General features: G+C 44.4%; 1 long non-coding RNA gene across 1 annotated transcript; it reads right to left on the reverse strand.

The window, feature by feature from the left end:
- Window positions 1-5,042: 5,042 nt before the first annotated feature.
- On the reverse strand, window positions 5,043-10,839 carry LOC133258918 (uncharacterized). The gene is made up of 2 exons (XR_009740196.1): window positions 8,989-10,839; window positions 5,043-5,901 (listed from the first exon to the last, which is right to left on the reverse strand). It is a non-coding gene; the product is annotated as an uncharacterized LOC133258918 (long non-coding RNA).
- Window positions 10,840-24,329: the final 13,490 nt, after the last annotated feature.

Raw genomic sequence — 24,329 nt, forward strand, 5'->3', positions numbered from 1 at the left:
CATATAGATAAAAATCAATCTTATGAGGCAGTCAACAGGATTTGGATGTTAGGGACCTTTTTTTTTTTTTTTCCAATAGCTAAAAGCCACCACTTGAGAAAAGCCCAACCAATGGACTGTTTGTTGCAGTTTTCGGTAGCAAGAATTGATTTGGACCTGAATGTGCAAACTTCAGCCCCAACTTGGAAATTCTGTCTCTTTCAATTTTTGTACCCAACTTCTGGATTTGCATTCAGCCTGAAACACTGCACTGCACACTTTACAAGGATGCCTCAGTCTGCAGCCTCACCACCAACACATACACACCAAGGCTGCTCCATCTGCTGTTCTTTGACCGCCTCCTCATTCCTGATCTGCCACCACCTGCCCCAGGCCCAGCCTGCTCCCTGCCTGACCCTCTTGCCTCTCCAGGAAAGCCACCTTCAAGTTCTTCCAAGTTCTCCCTCTAAAACCCATAGTCACCTGTTTAGTTTCCTTCCTGTGCAGTAATTATACTGTATTCATACCCTGATTTGACATTTACATAGAAAAATGCAATTATAGCATCCCGAAAGGCGGAAATAACCGGCTGATGATATTTGAGGAGGAAAAAAATCAGTTGCAAGATGTGCTTTGGCTAAAGCTCTCAGAAGAGTGTTCCTAAATGCTGTTAGGTGCTTATTTCCTTCACCTAAATATTAAACCTTGCCCAACTTAAAGCATTACATTTTAAAAACTCCTGTTAGAACTCAAACTGATCCACTTAGAACCTTACAAAGAAAAGTGTTTCATTGGAGGTACAAGATGAGAAGAAGCCTAAGAAAGTTCTTTATAAAGTCATTCATCAAAAAAAAAAAAAAAAAAAACCCACAAAGTGCTGATTAGTAGAATATGATTTACATTTTCCACATTTTAAATTAGCAACAGAGGGAACAGAATGTACTGTCGATTCATTTCCATTTGTCATCACCTGCTGGCTAGAAACGTCTCAGAATTTCAATAATGATCTTCTATTCTATCTAACTACCAATAGATACTATTTCTTGAGTATTTAATGAATGTCAGCATTGTGCTAAGTGCTTAACACACATTTTCAGGTAATAGAGACCTGGGTTCAGATTGTGATTCCACAACCTGCTAATTGTATGATGTTGATCTTCAAGCCCAGATTCTCCATCATTTTGAAACTAAATGCTCTATGAATGTAAAATGTTATTATAACTTCACTTTACCATGAGGCTTTCATATCTACTCTGTTTGAGAAAGATGAAATCTGTCCTGATTTTGCAGGAGACCATCGGACATCAGGGCACTATCATTAAAGGTCTATATGACGTTGAGGATCTGAGTCCTTGGGTGTCAGGCTGGGGCCCCCAAATCATCAACAGACCAGATACACCAATGTTGTTTTCCCCAGAAGCCCTTCCCAGCATTATCCTGCCTCACCAGGACATTCTGTTTTTCTCTAGCCAGTCATCATTTTGGATTCAGCTCAGTCCAAGGGCAGCTTTAATTAATGAGCCAGCATTCTGGCGTTGATAAGAATTCTAGGTGAAGGTTGAATGTGGAGGGCAGTTTTCATTAAATAAGCTAAATGCGGTTGCAATTTGAAATGATATTGTCTATCACTTGCTGAGCTGCTGTTTTATGACAACAGAAGTGACGGTCTTCCAAATTCAAAAACAACAGTAAAAAGTCTGTATGGGGAGAGGTGTTTGCTTGCACCCCAGCTGTTAAAATGCAACAGTGCCTCAGCTTGTTTACCAGGGTAGAACCAACTGACACCCTCGTGGATGGTCTGGGAAGGACCCCTCCAAGCCTCAGTGTCCCCGATGCTCATTCTGGGACTCCTGATCTGTCGTCATGACAACCGGCTATCAGACATTTTGCATGATGCTCCACGTTCTGAAAACCTAATAGAATCATAACAGCATTTAAGACTTTTTTTTACTATTATTTTCATTTCCATGCATTTAAGTTTATTATTTGTATTATTTTATAGCATTTCTAGTGTTACATGCAGCTTTCATTGTTTTAGAAAGATTAATTCTATAGAGCTTTTATGGTTTTCTTTTTTGGTGGTTGTTTTTTTTTAATCCATCCCTATCTACACGTCACACCAGAGTGGCGTATTTATTATAATCTACATTGACACATCATTACCACCCAGAGTCTATAGTTTACATTAGACTCACAGTAGGGCTCACTCTTGATGTTGTACATTCTATGGGTTTGGACAAGTGTGTAATAAATGACGTTATACACCACTGTAACGTCATACAGAATAGCGTCTCTGACCTAGAAACCCTTTGTACTCATCCGTTTATCCATCCATCCCGCCCTCTGAACCCCTGGCAGCCACTGATCTTTTTACTATCACTATAGTTTTGTCTTTTGGGGAATGCCGTATAGTTGGAGTCATACCTCATGGAGCCTCTTCAAATTAGTTTCTTTCTCTTACTAATTTAGGGTTCCTCTGTGTCCTTTTATGGCTTGCTAGATCGTTTTAGTGCTGAATAATATTCCATTGTCTGAATGTACCGCAGTTTACTTCTCCATTCACCAACTGAAGGACACCTTGATTGCGTCTGAGTTTCAGCAATTATGAATAAAGCTGCCATAAACATCAGTGTGGAGGCTTTTGTGTGGACATAAATTTGTGACTCCTTTGGTTAAATACCAAGGAGCACAACTGCTGTATCATATGGTAAGAATACAATTAGTTTTGTGATAAATTTCCAAACTGTCTTCCAAAGTGGCCAAGTCATTTTGCATTCCCACCAGCAATGAATGAGAGTTCCTGTTGCCCCAAATCCTCACCAGCATTTAGTGTTATCATTGTTCTGGAGCTGGCCATTCTAACAGGTAGGTAGTGATAATTCACTACTTTTTTTTTTTTTTAGTATAATTGCTTTATAATTTGTGTTAGTTTCTTCCTTACGGTGAAGTGAATCAGCCATATGCATATATATATATATCCCCTCCCTCTTGGACTTCCCTCTGTCGTGCAGAGTAAAGTCAGAAAGAGAAAAACCAGTACCATATATTAATGCATATATGTGGAATCTAGAAAAATGGTACAGGTGTACCTATTTCCAGGGCAGAAATAGAGACTTACACATAGAAAATGGACATGTGGGACACGGTCACTGTTGTCTTAATTTGCAATTCCTTGATGATACATGATGTGGAGTACCTTTTCATATACTTCTTTATCATCTATGTGTCTTCTTTGGAGGGAGCATATTATTTTCCATTTCTATTATTTATACAAGTGATTTATTTACATAGATCGAAACACTGACATCCTAAAATCCCAATGAGTAAACCCATAGGCACCAAATGAGCGAACTGCCAGAGAAATGATCCTATCCTGTACCACCAGCCTCTCAGCGTGGGACTCAAGCTTCAACATTAGCACCAATGCTGGCACTCCTGACTCAGTTATTAGATACTGAATTGAAAAAGCAATAGACAGCAAGGCAGTAGAATTGTGAGTGTGACAAGATACTCCATGTTACAGGAAAAATACTTAGGGTTTTCTCTATCCTAGACTTGCCACACTATGCAACCAAAGAAACTCAACACTCCAGCATGAAACCACAGCAGCGCCAGGCACATAGCAGGGAACGGCAGCTATGGTGGGGGCTCCTGACCAGATGGAAGGTGAAAGGCACTGTTTGAGGCCAGCCCTAAGCCAAGGCGTGGCTTAGTGAGAGCAGGTCTTATGTGGACAACCTTGCTGTCCCCTCCTGGCCCTGCCAGAGACATCTGGCCATTCCTACTCCTAGTTGTTAAAAGCAGAAGTTTTCAAAGCAGTAGTGCAAGCACCAACTCCATCACCAACTACAGGTTGTGTTCACCAACTATAGGGGAGGAAGGTCCTCATCTTTCTGACCCTTCATCTTTGAATGACCTACTCAAGGCACAAAGTCCCACTGGGAGCACCCAGTTGGCTGGATGGCCCTAAGCCCTGTGCTCAGCTCTGGCTGCTAGGACGATGAGACTGCCAATATCATCCTTTCTTTCTTTCTCTCTTTCTTTCCTAGTGAAAAGTGGACTCCCTCTTGCCGATGGAGAATTCCCCCCAAATTAGGAAATGGGCTCAGAACAGGGCAGACTATAAATGACAAACATGTTGACCATACCTTCTTTTTCTTCCTTAAAAATACCAGTTCTGTCCCCTTTTCAAGACCTTTGCTCTTGAAACCCCCCTGCCAGTTGCTCCATTGTGATGTGGCTAGTTCCTCTTCACGCTCCAGGTTTCAGCTCCCCTGAGCACATCGATCGCCCATCCTTCAGCGCTTCTCCCTTTCTTTCCCGACTCTCGCCCCTCTGTGGAGATGGCCCTGAACACCCTGTTTCCCTGTGTCACGTCCTGTTTGCTCCTCTGGGATGTCATCCATGAGAACAGAGATGCGGGCTAGCCCCTGCTCAGTCCTTGCCCCAGTGTAGACCCCATGACCATGACAATAAGTGCTTGGGAAGAACAAACAGAATTAAGGGCCTCAAAATGCTAATATTCTTCTTCTTTTTTAAAAGATTCTTTTATGTGGGCTGTTTTTAAAGTCTTTGTTGAATTTACTACAATATTGTTTCTGGGTTGGTTTTTTTTTTTTTTTTGGCCATCAGGCACAAGGGATCTTAGCCCCCAAACCAGGAATCGAGTCCACACCCCATGCATTGAAAGGTGAAGTCTTAACCACCGGACTGCCAGGGACTATGCTTTTACCCCCATTTAGTACACATATATCTGCCTCCATTTTTTGGCACCTATACTCTGGTTTAACACCCTGACTTAACATCTGGCTCCAGCCACCAGCTGGATGTTACAGCTGTTTTCTTGGGCTTCTCCATCCATCATTCCTTTGCATGATCCCCACTCCAGCCACTGGCCCCAACCTTTTCAAGCATTTCAGTCTCATCTCAGATTTGAGAGGTGGGGAATGGGGTGAGGAGGAAGGAAAAGGGGGCATTTGAGGAGGGGAGAATTTTTCCCTCTACCCCCTTGATTTTCTGTGACTGACCCAATAGAAAAATGGAAACAAGACAATGACCAGGAGAAAAAGAAACTAATTTAATTCATATGCACAGAGGTCTCATAGGAACAGGACTTAAGAAGTGGCCAAAACAGGCAGCTTTTATTCCTTTTAGAGTACGGAACAATAAATTTGTGAAGAAAGGATGGAACAAAGAAATATGGGCTTTTTGAGTGGGTTAATTAGTGAAGAATCTAAGAACAGTGCTTAGGCTTGGGGTAGTCAATTAAAGAGGAATTCTCTGCCCAGCTTCCCTACCTCTGGTGATAAAGGCATCCTTCTACCACCAGATGCAAGGACTGCACCGTTCAGAGGTGTTTTATTTCCTGCCTTCAGGGAGACCGAGAGGAGGGTCAGAGTGTCTGTATTGCATCAGCCATTTCTCAAGTGACTTTATTCAAAATAATCAGTACACACTTGAGGCGCATTTTGGGGTGGCATGCTCTGGACGCCGGCAGTGGCTAGCTTCGAGAAAAGGACACAGTGATGAGCAGGACAATTCAGCTGATTCACTAGGGGATGGAGGTATGAGAAAGCATTGGACGTTTCTTGGGGGTTGCAGCAGGACCCTTTAAGAAGAAGGACGAGGCAGAGAACCATGAATGGGGATAAAGGGGTTCTGGAAATCACTCTTCCTTCTGGAGTTTGATCCCAGGCTGGATAGCTGGGGTTTGGAATTCAAAACACAGTGCAGTAAGTCTTTTTAAGCTTCTGTTTACTGAAAATCAGCATGGTGTGGGCCACCGCAAGGGTCTGAATGCAAAGACAAAAGCGACACCCTCTAGAGTCCCCTCAAGGCTCTCCATCACAGCATCTCCTGCGGGAACTCCGGGCAAGCAGCTCTGTGTGTTCATGCTGCACCAAAGCGTTCCAAACATTTGGGCTAAAGTTAAAGTAATGGGAAAAAAAAAAACATCACAACATGACATGCCCTTTCTTGCCTGTGGCTAAAATAATAATAGCTCAGATTCATTGAGCCCTTAAAGAGCATTGATCTAAACGCTTTTCATGCATCATTTCATCGAATTCCCATAAACCATTTGAGGTCTTATTGTTATTAGCGGTGTTTACAAGATGAGGAGACTAAAGTCTGGGCACATTCCGAAGGTCGTGCAGCTGGCAATGGGTGAAACTGGGGTAGTTCCTCTTCAGTGGCCTCAGGTCCAATACCTGCCGGTATTTCTCCACATCCCTGTCTCTTTTTATCAAAGTCATGCTGATTCTGAGGCTCTGCTCCTATAAAACTTCCTTAATGAAGTCAGAACTGACCTCTCTTTCCTCTGTCCTTCTAAACCAATTCCTTTCTACCAGTGTTGAGCCTAGAGCTAATGCTGTGACAATTCGTTAGTTTACTGAGTAGTTAGATATGCAGGAGGCTTACAGTCATGGGTTCAAGTCCAGCTCCATCCAGTACAAACTATGTGGCCGTTACTTACAAGCTGTCCTAGGAAAATGTGCTAACAGGCACCTTGGAAGATGCGCATCTCCCAGGAAGCCTAGATCTGTTTTCTAATTGTCCACATGCTGCCATACTCAGGCGTGTCTCCAACCAAGTAAGCATGGAGTAAATTGGAGGGAGGGGCACTGGAAAAGCCAGGCTTGTCATGGCTTGCTCTATACTTGGAAGTTACACAACCTCACTCATTGAGCAGATGCTTCACGCAAGCTGGCTGGAGATGCATTTTAAGTGAAGCCTCTTTTTATATGTATTTGGATGAAAAGAGAGCTTTAATTACAAGATTTAAAGCCAACTGAAAAAAAAAATCAAGCCATTTCCTAACCTGCAGGAAAAGCAGTTCGGCACAGAGAGAAGCAGAATGAACACAGAAAAAGAGGAAGGAATCAATCAGACCATCATGAATAGGATGCAAGACACGTGTTTGAGAGATTGATGACCAGCACCTGTAAACAGTCCCAGCTGTGAGCGAAGCATCTTCACATTTATTTTCTCTCAAGATCAAGTTTGCTATAGTTTGCATTTTTTTTCCTACTACCTCTGAAGTCTTAAAAGAATTGTGCCCTAATCTGTGTTGCAACAACTTTCCTATTTATCCCAATTGAAAGAGAAGAGGATCGTGTTTCCAGCTTACATGGAATTTATGCATTTCAAAAACTATGCTTACATTCCACTCCTGTTGTTCAGCTTTATTTTTCTGAAGCAAATTCTTATGGCAGGAGTACAGGCTAAGCTGTATTCTTGCCTTCACTTCTTTATACCTTTTGCCCAAAATGCAAGGTCAAGAGGCAACATTTAGAGACACCATCCCACACAGTCTATTTTGGGGCTCTCTTCCCTGATGATAGATCGTTTCAGTCACCACAACTCAGAGACATTCACCTGGTACCCTTGATAAGGTGACAAATGTCACAAGAACTGAGAAGCCATCCCATCCTATGTGATCCCCCAAGATCTCCAGCTATTCTTTATCTCAAAGAAGACTGATGAGAACCAGCTTCTTCAAATGCAAACAAGAACTTCCCTTTGTCAATCTGGTAAGATCCGTTTTTGTAAACGGGATATTCTGACTTCCCACACCCCCCTACCCCCACCCCACCTCACTGCCAAGGACAAAACAAAGAGGGAAGAACTTCAACGGGTAATATAGAGGGATTTAGGCTGTATGTTGGACAAATCTTTGGTGAGTCAATGCCATTTAATCAGCTGGGGACCGAGTCAAAGCAGAGGTCAGATAGGGGCTCTTCCAGGGACAGAATGGCACCCACCAAATTCAGCTGAGACAAAGTCCATGTCGGTTGCCAAGAATCTTCTGGCTGGTAGCCAAAGTCAAGTGGCAAAAGGACTGCAGGAGAAAACATGGGGAGCAGAAGGTGGGTGGGTGGGTGGGAGGGGATACACTAGCCCTCCCTCTGCAGACCCCTGTTCTTTTATGACACTTCCTTCATCCCTTTTCATTTTCCCTCCACACCCATTGCTCCTGGGAACACACATTTGGGATAAGAGCATTTTGAAATTCCAAGAGAAAATCTTAGGGAGGAGAATGGATTGAAAACACAATCCCACAATGTTCCAGCTAAAGAGAAACCTTGGAGAAGAGAAATGTCCATGAAGATTTTAAGTCATCTGCCTTGGAAGATGCAACAGGCACCCCTTGCATAGAGAAACAGCAATGGTTCTTGAATTTAGCACACCTCAGACATGCCTCGGAGAAGGCAATGGTACCCCACTCCAGTACTCTTGCCTGGAAAGTCCCATGGATGGAGGAGCCTGGTAGGCTGCAGTCCATGGGGTCGCTAAAAGTCAGAATTGACTGAGCGACTGCACTTTCACTTTTCACTTTCATGCATTGGAGAAGGAAATGGCAACCCACTCCAGTGTTCTTGCCTGGAGAATCCCAGGGACGGGGGAGCCTGGTGGGCTGCCGTCTATGGGGTTGCACAGAGTTGGACACGACCGAAGCTACTTGGAGGCAAACATGCCTAGCAGGCTTGATAAACACAGACTGCAGCATTGCATCCCAGAGTTTCTGATTCAATGGTGCAGGTGAGGCCCCAGTTCTGCCTGGTTCCTCGGCAATGTTGCTACTCTGGCCTGATTCTGATATCAACTATTTAGCAAAATCTATTAGGCCACTGCTGCTTTTGTGAGAACAGAGCCTCCAAGGAAACCCAAAAGTGTAATGAGGCCCAGACCCAGAGAACACACAAACAGCACCATGGGCTGCCGACCTCAGGGTGTGCCCCGCTAAGGCAATTAAGAGATTGTTACTCCCATTAAAGGCAGCTTGCAAAGTCAGAATAGAAGCCACCTGCTACTCCTGCATGCAGATAGCTCCTTCCAAGACTTTCCTCTCTTTCTCTCCATCCCTCCCTCCCTCCCTTTCATGCTTCCAGGCTCACAATACCAAGAAGCAACAGAACAGATTCATGAAATCAATCACACAGGTGAACCAACCATCAGGGCCACCATCCAAATCAGAGGGCTTGATTTTCTAAATCCAAATTACATCACCTCACACATTTCTTAAGGTTGAAGTCACTATAGAGACAGAACATTGCTGAAGTTGAGTCTGACAGTGTCAGAGGGTCAGACTCACTGCTTCATCCTCTGAGCCCTAGAGAGAGGAGGCAAGCCACTGGAAGAACCCGGCAGGATGATCTCACTGGGCGATGTAATAAAAGCTAAAGGGGCAGGACTGCTTTATAAGACTTTTGATTAAATTCAGTGGTGCTAAACAGACTGAGGCACTTTCATAAGCAAAGGCATTGATGAGTAAGAACTGCCTTTTCTGAATTTAGCTTCTAAAAAAAAATCCCATCTTGGGTTTTCTAAGCCGCTATATTGAAGCAAATTCCCATCACACCTATCGTGACATGTGATCCTCACGAGATCCTGCCCTTTTTTCTCTCTTGCACCAATAAGTGATTCTTTCACACCGTGAATTTGTCAGAGGACAAAGGGGGAATAGCTCGAGTTATCTGTGGGACTGTTTGTGGTGATAGAATTTACGAGTCAATGCCCAGTTCCCTGCTACAAGTTGCCTGTGAGACCCAGTCTGTTTTTTAAACTGTTTCTTTAGGTCAATTTCATTTTGTTAAGGTCTTTATTTCCAGCCATCAGTAATGGTTGCAATGGAAGAGACCAGTTGTACAGCTGATTTAATTTGGTTATTTAAAGCAATAGTCCTCTACCTTGGCTCATATTGGAATCATCTAGAGAGTTTTAAAAGAAATACTGATGCCTGGGTCGCACTTCCAGAGGTTCTGATTTAATTGGTCTGGGGTATGTCTTGGGCATGGGGAGTTTTTAAATCTCTCCAGGTGGTTTTAATGTGCAGTCAAGGTTAAAATCCACTGGCATAGAGAAACAGCAATGGTTCTTGAATTTAGCACACGTCAGACATGCCTAGCAGGCTTGATAAAACACAGACTGCAGGATTGCCTCCCAGAGTTTCTGATTTAATGGTGCAGGCGAGGCCCCAGTTCTAACTAGTTCCTCAGCAATGTTGCTACTCTGGCCTGATTACCACCATTTGAGAACCACTTATAACATTAGTGCAAACACTTTTCCCATCACGTTGATCTGGCTCCGATGAGATGCCCCAAGAAGCCAACACCCAATAAGACAACATCCAGTGGAAAGAGAATCTTTCTGTTGCTTAGATCCCAAAGTTCTTAGTTCTGAGCCTCATTCTTATATATTTCAAGAGAGTACCAGACTTTGGCAATGAGCCTGGAACTAGGTCTAGACCAAGAGGAACTGGGTCTAGTTTCTACTGTAGTTTCTGGTATTGCTTCTCTCATTTAAGTGTCCTGCTAACCCCTGGGAGGCACTTGACTGACTCTACCTGTTCTCCAGGTTCATGGAGAGGGCTAGCTCTAACTCAAGACCCAAGCGGAAAGCCCCTCTAGACTCTACAACCTTGTAGCTTGAGTGTGTGTGTGTGGCCATCTACAAAATTACTGTGTCTCTGGGACCCAAGAAGAGGGCAATTCTAGAACCTGTCAGACTGGGAAGAGCATCACCAAGTAGAGAGTATCCCCTGGGCTGCCCAGATTTGCCCGTGCAGTGGAAGAGGCAGGATGAGCCATGATCCCCACTGATCATGTTCAAGATGCTCTGAGAAGCATCCAGAAGCAGGTCTGATGCTCTAAGTTCCCTGGGAATAAACCCTAAGAGATCTCAGACAACTGGGAGTGGCAGAGGCCCCAGTGAGAAATCCCTGCATTCCTACGTATTCCTTGTTACTTTGGACATTTCAAACAATTGATTTATAAAAATCTAAAGGATATGATTTTTAACTTTGCTTTTTCCCTGAGCTGAGGAAGGTAGCCCTGCCAGCTGCATGTACATGAGACAAGACCTCCATTAACATTCTTCTTCCTGAACAATAACCATAAAACACTTGCAAACCATACCTGTGAAATTTCATTGACCTACTTAGAATGGCAAGGTAGATGATTTATTTGATGCAAATCCTGTTGTACATTTAGAAAAGGAAGCAAAGGCACAGAGAGATCACAAGATTTAGTGCTGGAGCTCAGGCAGAAGTTCCTGGTTCCACTCCAGGCTGAAAGGGAGAGGAGTTGAGGGGAGGGATCTCAAGGGACTGCCTTGGAGGCCAGAGTGAGGCAGACATGTGAAGCCCTTTCCCCACGCTAGCTTGACGCCTCTCTTTAGGAATATGTATACCCCATGCTGGGGCTTCCCTGATAGCTCAGTTGGTAAGGAATCTGCCTGCAATGCAGGAGACCCCGGTTTGATTCCTGGGTCGGGAAGATCCCCTGGAGAAGGGATAGTCTACCCACTCCAGTATTCTTGGGCTTCCCTTGTGGCTCAGCTGGTAAAGAATCCGCCTGCAATGTGGGAGACCTGGGTTCGATCCCTTGGTTGGGAAGATCCCCTGGAGAAGGGAAAGGCTACCCACTCCAATATTCTAGCCTGGAGAATTCCATGGACTATACTGTCCATGGGGTCGTAAAGAGTCGGACACAACTGAGCAACTTTCACTTTCACTTCACTTTTCACTTTCAAACCCCATGCTTCTAAGATGTATTTCAAAGATTTTCAATGGAACATCCAAAATCCCATACTTACAAACTGCATGTCACCTCCCCAGAGGCCGTGTTCTGAAGATGGGAGGTATTGAAGGGGTGCCTCCAAGACAGTGTCCCATGGGCCCAATTTCATTTGAAAAAGCTGATGATTCAAACTTCAGTATGCATTAGATTCCCCTGCAGGTTTGTTAGAACCCAAGCCACCAGGTCTTATCCGCCAGGTTTCCGATTCAGTAGGGGTAGGGTAGAGCCTAGGAATCTGCATTTCTAACAAGACCCCAGGTGATTCTGCTGCTGCTGCTGCTGTGGGCCTGGGGACCACTCTGAAAACCGCTACAACAAGACAGGGGTCCTCAGCCCTGGCTGTGTATCTGAATCACCCAAGGGTCTTTTAACAACTGTAAATACCAGGGTCACCCAGACCAACTAAATCAGCCTTTCTGCAGGTGAAGTCTGAATATTCATGTTTTTAAAGTGGTACCCAGGAGCAGCCAAGATTGAGAACCTCTGCTTTAAGGAAAACCCTGTGTAGAAGGACGAGGTATCCAAACCCTAGGTCAGAAGGTCTCAAAATGCAGTTCTGAATCCTCAGTATCACCATCAGCATCACCTTGCACCTTGTTAGCAAGACAGATGCTTAGATCCTTAGACCTACAGAATCAGAAACCCTCATAGTAGGGCCCAGAGATCTATTCTAACAAACTCTAGGGAAATCTGGGCTTCTCAGGTGGCTCAGTAGTAAAGAATCCACCTGCCAATGCAGGAGATATGGGTTCAATCCCTGGGTCAGAAAGGTCCCCTGGAGAAGGAAATGGCAACCCACTCCAGGATTCTTGCCTGGGAAGTTCCACGGACAGAGGAGACTGGCAGGCTACAGTCCACGGGGTCAAAAGAGAGTTAGGCACTACATGGTGAATAAAAACACCACCAACCGGAGAAATCTGGGGTTTGGTAAAGTGTGAGAAACTACTACTCTAAGTCCTTGGCATCCCACACCAGATGACCCCCTGGAAGCTGGACTAGAGAGCAGTAACTGAGGCAGGGCCCACAGCCGGCCACAGACACCAGCTGCTCAGAGTGGCTGAGCTGGAGGAGGGACAAGAAAGACCATTTATCAGGCTGTCAGTGAGGTGCCCTGGCACGCTGCTACCATCCTTTCAGGGACATCTGGCTTCTAAGTTTTGTGAGCTAAGTTCTGCAAGTGACTTAGTAATGGGGCTCACCCTTGAACACGCAGATGCAGGTCTAGCTTCAGGCAAAATTGGGAGGGAGCTAAAACCAAGCCTGATCTTCCCTCTCTGCCTTTCCTGACCCCTCCCATGTTTCATCCACTGCCACCATTCTCCAAGGAGGTTTCTGCCATGGCCTTTGCTGCTATTAAGTGACAGCTCAAAGTGACTAATTACACTTGAAAGTGTCATGACCTTTCAAGGGTACACTCATTCCAACAAGGACAATGGGATGGACTACGCTAAACACTTCAAAGATGGAGCGCTGGGCTCTTGACTCCTCTCCCTTCTAGGGAAATAGATCATCTCATTCAGATGTTTACCTCCTGAGTTCACATCTCTCCGTCCCCTCTTGTCTTCTGTACCCTAAATCTAAGCAGTATGGCACATTAGTGGAAGCTGCTTTGTGGCTCTGGAATCCAGGCTTGCCTTGTGATTTCCTTCAGCTAATGGGATGTTAGAAAGCATGATGCAGAGACTTGAATAGCCCTTGAGCGTTTAGGCTTGCTTTCTTGCTGAGACCACCATGTAAACGAGTCCAAGCTGGTGGTTTCCCCATGTGGAGGGGGACCGATGCACTCTAGCTGTGAGTGAGCCGTCCTAAATCACCCAGTCAGCTAATTTATCAAATGACCCCAAAAGAACACACCCAGAGGAGTCAGCCTGGTCCAGATAGAAGAACCACCCAAGTGAGCCCCAAAATGGTGAACTAAATAAACTGCTGTTGTTCAGAACCACTAATATTTGGGTTGCTTTGTATGCAGCAAAAGCTAAAAACGGACACACCTGGTTACACTGAAACTGTCTTCACTGCATCTAAAGATTACCTGAAAAGAGAAATCATCTCAGAAGTGCTTCCACTTCTGCAGTGCCTTCCCTGACCATCGCCCCCCATATACTCTCCATTGCTAAGTTGCTGACCCCTTGTATGTTTTCCTGTAGGATAAGTGTCTGTGTCTGCCTAATGCTCACCACTGTAATTTCCACTTCTGCTTCTCTGCCTGCCCTTGACCCTTGATCTTAGGGCCAGCAACCCTGTCCCAGTTGCCTTTGTATTTCAAGCTCCTAATGCATTTCTTGGGAGAAGGCAATGCCACCCCACTCCAGTACTGTTGCCCGGAAAATCCCATGGATGGAGGAGCCTGGTAGGCTGCAGTCCATGGGGTCGCACAGAGTCAGACACGACTGAAGCGACTTAGCAGCAGCAGCAGCAGCAATGCATTTCTTTGCATTATGCTGAACTGAACAAAATGGGATAGTTGATTAAGGGGGAGTGAGGGGGAGAAAGTTGCCAGCAACGGTTTGCTTTTCTCACAGGCTGAAGCATCGAACCTTCCCACAGGACAACCCACACCCATCAAGCTCCCAAACTGATGTTCAGAACATGGAAGTCTTTGTCTTGTGAGCCAGGGACTACCTGCCTCCTTAACTTCATAACTGCTGCTACTGCTGCTAAGTCGCTTCAGTCGTGTCCAACTCTGTGCGACCCCATAGACCGCAGCCCACCAGGCTCCCCCGTCCCTGGGATTCTCCAGGCAAGAACACTGGAGTGGGTTGCCATTTCCTTCTCCAATGCATGAAAGTGAAAAGTGAAAGTGAAGTCGCTCAGTCGTGTCTGACTCTTAGCGACCCCATGGACTGCAGCCTACAAGGCTCCTCCATCCATGGGATTTTCCAGGCAAGAATACTGGAGTGGGGTGCCATTGCCTTCCCCGAACTTCATGACAGTTTATACGAAAAGAAAAAAAGTTTTTCAAATATCCCAAAGACTTCTAGTTTGCATTATTTTCATCATTTTACCACCCATGATGGGATAGGAAGAGATTCTATTAACCCATAATAACAGCACATATCCAAGATGACTAATTCACTCCTTTCTCCAAACACCTGTTTCCCTCAGTTATAGGGAAAATCTGGAAATAACTAATGATAAAAAAAAAAAAAAATTTGCTCATCTAGTTGACATTAGGGCCCAATGTTATGCTCTGAGCTATATATGCATAACTTTGCCCATTCCTTACAACTTTTTTTTTTTTTAACTTTTGGGTCACACCCCACAGCATGTGAAGTCTTAGTTCCCCGGCCAGGGATTGAACCTGCACCCCCAGAACTCCATTGAAAAGTGGAGTCTTAAGCACTGGATCACTGAGGAAGTCCTCCATTCCTTACAACTCTTGAAGTTATTATGATACCCATTTAACAGATGAGGGTTTGAGGCTCAGAGATGACAAGATTGATGCCCAGGTAGACAACCCAGATTTTTCTGATTCTGAAATGATTCTGTGAACACCACAGTGATGCTGAAGTGCACGCTATCTATGCTGCGTAGCTAGCGTTCTGATGCGTCATTTCTCTCACCCACTCATGGGGCCGACTCACTTTGTAGAGGAGAAACCATCTCAGGAGTGTTGCTTTGCCAAAGGCCCCCCCAGCAAAGGAAGGTGGCAGTCCCTGATCGGGCAAGCTTGCATCCTGGTGTGGCCTGTTACGAAGATGGGCTGCCTGAAGTGGCCTTGGCAAGGCTGCCACCTGAGTACATCATTAGCAGAAAGGGTCGATGGGCAGTGGCAGGCGGGCAGGCAGGGACAGCAAAGAGGAAGATTAAAATAATTACAGCTCTAATTGATCAGCTCTGCTCAACAGGAGATTAAAAGGAGAAAGGCATATTGAAGAAGGCACTTGCTGTCTGCCCTGGGCCGGATTCCATCTGCCGCTGTAGCCGGACCCCCTTCCCTCCCTCCTGGCCCTCATTCAGTCCAGCAGCCCCCACCGCAGAGCCCTAGCCACAGCCCCGAGGAAAGTCATTCTTCGTGGAAGGCATCAAGTCAGGTCCCCACGGAGCGCTGCTCCCACAAACAGCAGGGAAGACACAGCTCCAAGGAGTAGCTGGTGGCCTCCCATTGGCAGCCCCCTGGCTTCAGGTTGCCAGCAGCACATGGATAGCAGAGTAGGAGGTGCCAGGACTCAGGGCAGCCCAGGGCAGGGGACTGGAGCGGCAAAGACCAGCCTGTGCCTTGTCTTCCGATAACCAGCAGACGCAGCCTGAACTCCAAGAGGATCAGCCCCGGTCTCAGCTCAGCATCCTTCCTGCTCAGCTTCTTCTGGCTTCTCGTCATGTGGGAGCAGGGCCAGGGAGCCATTTTGCCTCATCCCTGGCATTCTTCTGGGGGCACTGGAGAAGACGGGCAAGAGCAGGGACTGGGGCCAGGGAGGAAATGAGAGGGCACATTAGGAGTGAGCAGCAGCAACCCCAGCATTTGCCAAGTCCATCTGTTTGCAGAAGAACCGAGAAGGTCAAGAGCACCAGATGGGAGCATGGAACAGGAAAAACCTTCTGGCTGCCTTTCCCACATGGATGGCAGGCAGTCTCACCTAGAGGAAGGCGAGTTGGATGGAATCCTCACACCTGACATCTGGGCTCACTTCTTACTTGTGATGTGATGCAAAAGAGGACCAGAAACCTCAAGGCTCACCTTCTGTTACAGAAACTGCAGCAGGAATCTGTGCAGGGCTCAAAAGAGGGAATAGTGGGTCTCGAGGTTAGGGGAGGGTGATCATTCATCCCCTCCAAGGACTGTGGAAACTGAGGAAAACCAAAATACTCTTCTCTCCTCACTGCCAAGGTTAAGCCAGTGCTTCTCAAATGGAATGTTCATGCCAATCAAATGGATCTTAAAATGTGGATTATGACTCAGATGGTCCAGGGTGGGGCCTGAGATTCTGCATTTCAACCAGTTCTCAGGTGATGCTGACCCTGCTGGCCCATGGATCACTGTTTGAGTAGCAAAAATCCAGGCTTTTTTAGGGACTTCCCTGGTGGTTCAGTCAGTAAAGGATCTGTCTGCAATTCAGGAGACCCAGGTTCGATCCCTGGGTTGGGAAGATCCCCTGGAAAAGAAAACAGTACCCACTCCAATATTCTTGCCTGAGAAATCCCATGGACAGAGGAGCCTGGTGAGCTACAGCCCATGGGGCTGCAAGCATCAGACATGACTTAGTAACTAAACCACCACCAACACTGGTGGTCCAGTGGATAAGAAGTGTGCTCCTAATGCAGAGAGAATCAGTTTGATCCCTGGTGGGGGAACTAAGATCCCATACACTGCAAGGCTGCTGCTGCTGCTGCTGCTAAGTCGCTTCAGTCGTGTCCGACTCTGTGCGACCCCAGAGACCGCAGCCCACCAGGCTCCCCCGTCCCTGGGATTCTCCAGGCAAGAACACTGGACTGGGTTGCCATTTCCTTCTCCAAAGCCTGAAAGTGAAAAGTGAAAGTGAAGTCGCTCAGTCATGCCTGACTCTTCGCGACCCCATGGACTGCAGCCACAACCTAATAAAGTTTTGTTTTTGTTTTTTTTAATCTAAACTATTTTAAAAACAGACACCTTGGTGGGATCAAAGCACTCTTAAAAAAAAAAAAATATATATATATATATATATGATGTGATGAAAATTCTGCTGGCTTTAGAGATGGAATGGGGCTATCAGCCAAGGAATGTGGGAAAAACCTGGGAAAGCAAAGCACGTCACTAATGCTGGCTTGGGACTGGAGATCACGGCTGTACATACGGCCACAGTGACCCTCCTGTCTCTTTCTCCCTTCTTTCCCATCGACTGAACTGAGGATAGCTGCCCCTGTAGAGCAGAGGCACTGGGGCTTGTCCAGAGGCACAGCAAATGAAAACGCAAACCACAGAGCTGGCCTGGCAGAAGCAGATCCTGTTTGGTCTGCTGTGTCCATCAGGATAGGCGAGGTGATGCTGCAGTAACAACCAACCCACAGTCTCAGTGGCTTAAGGAACAGATGTGGCTTTATCACTCACTTGAAACCTGCTGTGGATATGGGTAACTCTGGGAAATTTCAGAATCTCAAGTTGGCTCCTGCCATCTGGCACTGCCACATCAAGCTGAGATCCTGTGCCTTCCATGACATGGGGGAGTGGGCTGGGAGCCAAGCACTGGCTGTGGAATGCTTCCATCTAGAAGTGACACGGGTCACTTCTGCTCACATTTCTTTGGCCAAAGAAAGTCACAGAGGGAAGAGCAGCTGAGGAAGAGGAAAGACGGAAGAATGAGCAGACGTGCATCTGGGGGAGCCTGGAGGAGAGGTTCCCAGCTTGCAGTCCTCCGTAACAGTTTGTTTTGAGGATGAATCATGGTTTTATAAGAGGCATTTTTTATAAACTGATACTGTATTTTTACATTTTGCATGTTCTAATGTAATAGTCTCCTCTTGAGTGACCTAGGATAGCTTTTGTATTGGGGGTTTCTCATGTGCTTTTTTAATTAGATTTTTTTAAAACTGTTTATTTGGGTTTTTTTTTTTGGTTATGCCAGGTGGCATGGGGGATGCTAGTTACCCGATCAGGGATTGAACCCATGCTCCCTGCAGTGGAAGCACAGAGCCTTAATGGCTGGACCACCAGAGAAGTCCTTTCTCACATGCTTTTATGTTCTAATCAGAGGTGTCCAGGCCAAGAAACCAGGAAACCTGGTTTTTGCTTCCAGCTCATCTTCTTCTCATTCGATGATATTAGATGACTAATTCATCTTCTTTTTTTCTTTTTCTGTAAAACTGTACTATATTGAAACCAGGGTTGCTCTAAGGATCCAGTGATATAACAGATGGGATGTTAAAAGTGAAAATGTGCCAGGCTTTTGCTATATGCATAAGTCTGTCACAAGACATCTCCTGGTCTTTTTCTCACCCTTTATATGATAACACTAGACTGTCCTCAATTATTTTAAAAATAATTCTGGGTTTCCTAGGGATTAGCTCCCAAATCTTCTACAGTCTTTAGGCTTCAGCCCTGCCATCTTTTTCTTCTCTCCTTCCAGCTCAGGGAAGATGGATTGCAGCTCAGAGGCTGAATGCAGCAGACAGCCTCATAACCCTGTCACAGCTGAAACTTTGATAGCTTATTTTAGGTCCTTTAAAAATGCCCAGGGTTAAAAAAAAAAAATAGCAAAATGTCTTGTTTTTGAGCCTTAATTTGATAAAGGATATTTCATAACAAAGTGAAACCATACCCAAGAGCCATCCACAATCATCCTTGATGGTAAAAGGATAAATGATTTCTCTTTGAGATGGGAACTCCTCAGAATAACTCTAATAAAAGATATCTACCCATGAAAGCATGAAATTTTATTGAGGGAAATTAAAGTATACCCAAAGAGATGGGTTTGTAAGACAGTATTGTGTAGATGTAAATTCTAGCTTTCTCTATAGATTTAACGCAATACCAAACAATATCCCAACTGTGTTTATGTCAAAACTTATAAACTGATTTAAAAATTATAAACGAAAGAGTGAAGACAACAAAAGGGTCTTGAACAAGAAGAATAAAGTTGGATGATTTGCTTTCCCAGATTATATATATATATATATATATATATATATATTTGGAGCATACAGTAAATTAGTAAACAAGAATAGTTAACTAGAGGGATGGGGCATACCATAACACATGTGGGAAGCTGACTCCCATGCATAAATGGGCACTTGATTCATGACAAAATTTGCAGAACAGAGCAGTGAGAAAAGAATGGATGTATCATTAAATGGAACTGGATCAACTGAATGTCCACATGGAAGAAAATGAGGTCTTTAGACAAAATATTAATATCCATATGGAAACAGTGAAAATGTTGTTATTATTGTTTAGTCACTAAGTCATGTCTAACTCTTTTGCGATCCCATGGGCTATAGTCTGCCAGGCTCCTCCATCCATGGGATTTCACAGGCAAGAATACTGGAGTGGGTTGCCATTTCCTTTCTCCAGGGAATATTCCTGACCCCGTGATCAAACCCAAGTCTCCTGCATGGGCAGGCAGATTCTTTACCACTGAGCCACCTGAGAAGGCCAAAACTGATGTACAAAATCAGTGAGCAAAAATCAATACATGAATTGCACATAGATTGTAAATCCAAATCAGAAAAGTAAGAAAGCTCTTCAAAAACCCATAAAAGAACATTTTCCTAACCTTAGAGTAAGCCATGATTGTTTTAAGAGTATACAGAAAACACTAATCATAAGGGAAAAAACTGTTAAATTGACTGTTAAATTAGGAACTTTGTTCATCAAAAGACTCCATTAAGAAAATGAAATAACATGTCACAGAGTGGAAGAAGATATTTTCAACACATTCAACCAAGGGGTTCATATTCAAGCTATGTAAAGAGCTCCTACACATCATTAAGACAAAAAACTCAGTAGAAAAATATTTGAGTAGTCAGTCAAGAAGGATCTCAAACAATCAGTTAAATACATGCAAAAGCAAACACCATATTCAATCTCACTAATCAGCAAGACACGGAAAACTGAAACCACTAAATGATACCACTACATGCACTCTAGTAGGGTTAAAATTTTGAAGACTGAAAATGCCAAATGTTCAGAAAAATATGTAGAAATCAGAATCAGAGACAATGCAAACTGGTGCCCTCGCTTTGGAAGACCAATTAAAAGCATTCATAAAGTTGAACATATATCTACCCCATGACCCAGATGTTGGTGTTTCTATGAGTGTTGAGGAAGCAACATGCACACAAGCATGACTCCTATGTTCTCAGATCCTTGGGTCTCACAGAAGCACACTGAGATGAATCAGGATCAGGGATGATACATCTGGTAGACCCATTCTTGTCATTGCCACCAGGTTCCTTCTGCCTATAATCTTAATAGATGGAGGTCACAAGTAGGAGCCTCTCGACACTATTTTTGAGGATAATAATGCTCCCAACATTTGGAACACCATTCCTCTAAAGCACTCCAAATGCTCCCCACTTTGTGCTTTCATGAGCGTTCACAGCACTTGGCACTTCAGGTATCTCACCAGTGAGTAAGCACTTCAGAGAAGCCAGCTTAGGGCAAAAATGATCAGTACTGTTGAATACAAACAGTACGTCCTCCTGGAACACTTGTCAAACATTGTCCCACCAGCAGCAAATGTGCTTTCAAACACTCAACAAAATGAGTTCAACAGCAGACTTCAGTCTAATTGTGTCAGTAAGAGGTCAACCAAAATAGTGAGCTAGAGAGGAGAGCCATCACGCTCCATCTCCACCACTCTTAGCAACCTTGTAGTTCCTCCTCTGGACTCCTGCTGAGGCCTTCCAGTTCACCCCAACACCAGAGCTACCAATAGGACTCTTAGTGATCTTGGCAATATTCCATGTCTGTATATTCCAATATGGCAACCATGAGGATTGGAGACAAGACGGAAGAGTAGAAGGACCTTGAACTCACCTCCTCTCACAAACACACCAAAATCAAATTAACTGCTGAACCATCAATAAAAAAACACAGGAACCACCCAAAAAAGGTATTCTACATCAAAGACATAAAGAAGCAACCGCAATGTGGCAGCCATGAGTCCCACATGACCAGTGACTGAGAAACCACTGAGACTCGTGACTGAGAAATTTTTAAAATTTAACTTTTAATTTAAATAGATACAAACATTCACGGCTTCCACATCAGACAGCACAGCAGTGGCTCCTTCGCAGCATCCCTAGTCAATGTCCCCGGCAAGACGACCCGTGTCAGTAACACAAATGACACAGTGTTCGAAAGTGAGAGTTCGGGTTGAGAAACAGAGAGAGAGAGATGTGGCCTGGTACTCACAGATCGCCTTTTCTCTTTTTCTTTAAGTTTGAAATCTGAATTATTTTTATAATGTTAAATCTCTGTTAGGAAAAAAAATTATTAAAAACAACGTATCTTGGAATCAAACCAACCCTTCCTGTGGTCCCATTCAGCCCGAGGGTCACCAAATTGCAGTCTCTGCACTAGTTAACTTCCTAGGAGTAAATAAAACTTTGCTCCAACTCCGATTCAAAAATCAGTCTCCATGACCTATAAATGGAGCCGAAACTCCCAACCTAACACTTGAGGACTTCCCTGTTGTGGCCTCAACCACTCCTCCCGGCTTCCCATGCACCTGACCATCTGCTTGTGTTGGATCGATCTGGGGACTAGTTCTGCACTTCATCGTCCAGAATGGTTTTCCATGTCCCCTGACCCTTAAATAAAACTCATCTCTTCTCCTAGGAGGCTTACAGTCTACCCTGCCATAGAGCCATAGAGCCTCTTGCCTTTTGGACTAGGTATTAGTCCCTGGAAGCTATCCTTGTACAGCTCTGGTGTGAGGGGCTTGTCTGGCCTGAGGCAGTTACTTCATGGATGTTTGTCAAAGTAAGATGGATTGAACACATACTCCTTCTTTCACCCTTTCACAGTATTTTTCTGAGCTCCCAGAGACCTTGGTGCATTCAGAACAAACAGGCAATTCAAGGAAAGACAACAAAGCTAACTTAAGATGGAGAACCTTGTTAGAGTTCTTGGTCACGGTAGCATATTCCTTGGGTTTTCACAGCTCAAAGCAGTCAGAGGCTCAGAAGGAAAGAAAGCACAGCCTAACTCCCCTCAAAATATAAAATGACTCAGTTGATATGTAACCACCCCAGAAAAGGAATATAAGGATGGTTATTTTTCCAGAGTAAAGGAATAAAGAATCATTCCAGAGGGAATCTCATTCTTCCTGCTTCATAAACATTTTTCATGAAAATGTTATTTCTATTTAAAAAGCAAGCATGATTATGGAAGAAAATAAAAGGAAAAGAAAATGGTAGAAGGAAAAAAACAATTACTCATAATCTCATTCAGTTCTGTTCAGTCGCTTAGTCGTGTCTGACTCTTTGCGACCCTATGGACTGCAGCACGCCAGGCCTCCCTGTCCATCACCAACTCCTGGAGCTTGCTCAAACTCAGGTCCACCGAGTCAGTGATGCCATCCAACCATCTCATCCTCTGTCATTCTCTTCTCCTCCTGCCTTCAATCTTTCCCAGCATCAGGGTCTTTTCCAATGAGTCAGCTCTTCACATCAGGTGGCCAAAGTATTGGAGTTTCAGCTTCAACATCAGTCCTACCAATGAACACTCAGGACTGATTTCCTTTAGGATGGACTGGTTGGATCTCCTTGCAGTCCAAGGGACTGTCAAGAGTCTTCTCTAACACCACAGTTCAAAAGCATCAGTTCTTCGGCACTCAGCTTTCTTTATAGTCCAACTCTCACAACCATACATGACTGCTGGAAAAACCATAGCTTTGGCTGGACAGACCCATCCCCCAAATAGCAATAAAGAATCCATTAGGCTTTTCTATAGCTTTTTACTTTTTTCTGATATTCTATTTTTAAATCACTATAATAGGAAAACTTTTCTTATTATACAAATAAATCTTGCTGTTTATAATTCCCTCAAGTGGATGTACTATGAACCATTCCTCTTTTGTTGGCCATTTAAATTATTTGCAAATTGCATTCCTAGAAATAAAGTTTGAGGGATATCATCATGCATACAACTTTTCCCATATTTCGAATTATTGACTTAGAAAATATTTTTAAAAACAGAATTCCTGAGGCAAAGAGTTTGAATATCTTAATGGTTTTTATGTATAGTGCTAAATGTACCACTTTCATGTGGAGACGTCAGATGTAGAAAACAAATTTAGGGAGAAGAAGGCCTTGAGCTGTGAACCAGCACTCCCTTCCTCAGGTCTCTTCATGACCTGCCTGCAGGCCAGCTCACTGCATTGGCCAATGCAAGCACACTCTCAGGGCTCAGGCCAGTAGAGCTGTGACCTGTGAATTGGCAGACCTTCCTTTGCCAATCTCTTTTGACTTATTAAAACAAAAATCTTGCCCCTATGACTAAGCCAGAATTTGGCCTCTAGTTATAGTTGCAAACAGATTCACAAAATTCAAATCACAAAATCCATGTTTATGAGGCTTGTTCTGTCTGCTTTAGCAGAAGGCATAGGAGGTAACACTAGACCAAGTCTCTGGAACAGAGGATGAAGCGCACGGAGGATGTGGTGGGCGGATGCTGGCTTCCCCGCCACCTCCGTCTTCTGGTTTGTTCATCCTCTTCCTAATTTCAACTGGTTTAGGAGGACAAGAGAGAGAGAAGAGATCTGGAGAAGCTACCTTTGTATGTTAATAGTCTCTTCAATAACCATGAGAAATCAGGAAAGTATTCTTTCAGACCAGGAACCTAGGATTCTTTTTTTCTCAAGACATTATTTGTTTTTAATTTTTATTTTTGGCTGTGCCTCACTGCATGGAGGACCTTAGTTTCTCAGTCAGGGATCAAACCCACGCTTCCTGCAGTGGAAGCACACAGTCTTAACCACCAGACCACCAGGGAATTCCTCCCGGATTCTTTTGAACCCATATTTATTCTCATCTTTCTATTAAAAAATGAGTGAGTTGGGCTCTTTGAGTTAAGCTTTTGCCCAGGAGACTATGAGTATCTTTTCCTTGCCTTTTGCTAATTTTGTAAGCTCTGACCAACCTCTTTCTATTTTTTTTGTATGCTGTGGCCAAACTGTTCTTGACCAATTGATAGAAAAATGTGAGGGAGTCAGGGTCTTCTGTCCTTGCCCTGAGTTTTCATGTGCCTTGTAAGTATTTGCCAGTACAGCTTTTTAGTCCTAGCACCTTTAGAACCATGATCATTATTACTTCAATCCCTCAAAAGCCACTTTTGCTCCAAACTACTTTGCA

Source organism: Bos javanicus, chromosome 13 (genome assembly GCF_032452875.1).
Source record: "Bos javanicus breed banteng chromosome 13, ARS-OSU_banteng_1.0, whole genome shotgun sequence".
Lineage (NCBI taxonomy): Eukaryota > Metazoa > Chordata > Mammalia > Artiodactyla > Bovidae > Bos > Bos javanicus.